Raw genomic sequence first — 2136 nt, 5'->3', positions numbered from 1 at the left:
TAGAATAGAATAGAATAGAATAGAATAGAATAGAATAGAATAGAATAGAATAGAATAGACATGACTCAATGAGTATGCAGTCAAGACCTCATGTCACTGAACACTTTGTTATAAAATCAGCACTCCTTGAGAATGGACGTGGTGGCTCACACCTGTGATCCCAGCACTTTGGGAGGCCGAAGCAGGAGGATTGCCTGAGCCCAGGAGTTCAAGACAGCCTGGGCAACCACAGTGAGACCTCGTCTCTACAATGAATCAAAAAATTAGCTGGGAGTGGTGGTGCATGCCTATAGTCCCAGCTACTTGGAAGGCTGAAGTGGAAGGATCGCCTGAGCCCAGGAGGTGAACCATGATCGTGCCACTGCACTCCAGCCTGGGTGACAGGGTGAGATGTCAACTTGGAAAACAAACGAACAAACAAAAAACAGAGGACAGAGCAGACCGCACATGGTTCTGTTTGACTCCAAGCACGTTCTAATGTATCCCATGCTCTCCACTTATAGATACCAGGAGGTGAGTCACCTTGGTCTTCACCCCAAAGACCATGGGTCAGGAAAGAGCCTCGACAAAGCTCAAAGGAATGGCACGGATCCCACCAGGATGGTTGTAGCCAGACCAGCCATTCCCTGTGAGGGTAAGAGGCCCCGGCCGCACAAGTTAGAGACGCAGAAACAGCTACTCATCCATTCCCACCCCTGCCCGAAAATCTATGAGAAGCAATGGTGAGGTCATGAATCTGGTGAATAGGAAAAAAAACACCACACCCACCAGAAACAGATAAGTGAGTGTAAACATTAGCGAAGGGCAGAGCTGGTGATAAAAAAACAATCAGAAACTTGGCAGCTGAACGAATGGAGGTGAGTGGAGGTGGGTGCCACGGGTCCCGTCTGTAAGGGTGCCCTTGGGCAAGGGGTGCTGGAGCCTGGATACAGTCAGGGCTTACCTAGATCGACTATGGGGACAAAGGGAAGTGACTCCCGGAAGAGCCAAGGTCACAGCAGAGGAAGTGGCTTAGGGCTCTCTGGCAGGCTTCTTACAGGCTACCAGGGGAGACACAGCTGCTTACACAGGCTCAGCCAAGACCCCAAAGCTAGAGCCCACGTGGATGGTCCTCAGTGAAATGAGGATATCCTGCCAGAGTGATTACATGTTTACAATCCTGTAATTAGTGTCTACCTTTTATTTATTATAGCAGTGGATAGTAATGGCTTGGGTGACTTTGTATGTGTTTGTGTGTGTGTGTGTGTGTGTGTGTGTGTGTGTGTGTGTGTGTGTGTGTGTGTGTGTGTGTGTTTTCATGCCTTCACTTGGCAAATATAAAAATTAACAACTTTAGGGCTGGGCGCGGTGGCTCATACCGGTGATCCTAACACTTTGGGAGGCCGAGACAGGAGGATTGCTTGAGGCCAGGAATTCGAGACCAGCCTGGGCAACATAGGGAGACCTCGTCTCTACACAAAATAAAAAATAAAAAAATTAGCTGGGTGTGGTGGCACACACCTGTAGTCCCAGATACTCTTCAGGCTGAGACAGAAGAACCAACTGAGCCTTGGAGGTCAAGGCTGTGGTGAGCCATGATGGTGCCACTGCACTCCAGCCTGGGTGACAGAGTGAGACTGAAACTCAATAAATAACACAGATAAATAAATAAAAATTAGCAACTTGATATTGGCTCTTCAGTTTTATACATTTACAAAAAAACTTTAGTGGCATATATTTAAAAAAAAAAACAACACTGCTTAAGATTCCATTTGTTTCTCTCTGGTATTTCTTTTTTTTTTTTTTTTTTTTTTTTTGATTCGGAGTCTCACTCTGTTGCCCAGGCTGGAGTATAGCGGCATGCTTGCAGCCACCACAGCCTCGACCTGCTGAGCTCAGGCCATCCTTCCATTTCAGCCTCCCAAAATAGCTGGAACTACAGGCATGTGCCACCAAGCCTGGCTAAATTGTTTTTTCAGAGTTGAGGTCTCCCCAAATTTCCCAGACTGCTCTCAAACCCCTGGGCTCAGGCAATCCTCTTGCCTCTGCCTCCCAAAGTGCTGAGATTACAGGTGTGAGCCACCGCTCCTGGCTTTGGTTTCTTATCAACTGTTCTTTCCCACAGTCTTGCTTTGTTTCCAATTTTTCTTACTGGCA

This window comes from Carlito syrichta, unplaced genomic scaffold (genome assembly GCF_000164805.1).
Source record: "Carlito syrichta isolate Samal-C Ts95f unplaced genomic scaffold, Tarsius_syrichta-2.0.1 Scaffold316493, whole genome shotgun sequence".
In the NCBI taxonomy this organism is placed as follows: domain Eukaryota; kingdom Metazoa; phylum Chordata; class Mammalia; order Primates; family Tarsiidae; genus Carlito; species Carlito syrichta.
The sequence above is the reverse complement of the archived record's forward strand: the minus strand, read 5'-3'. Positions refer to the sequence as shown.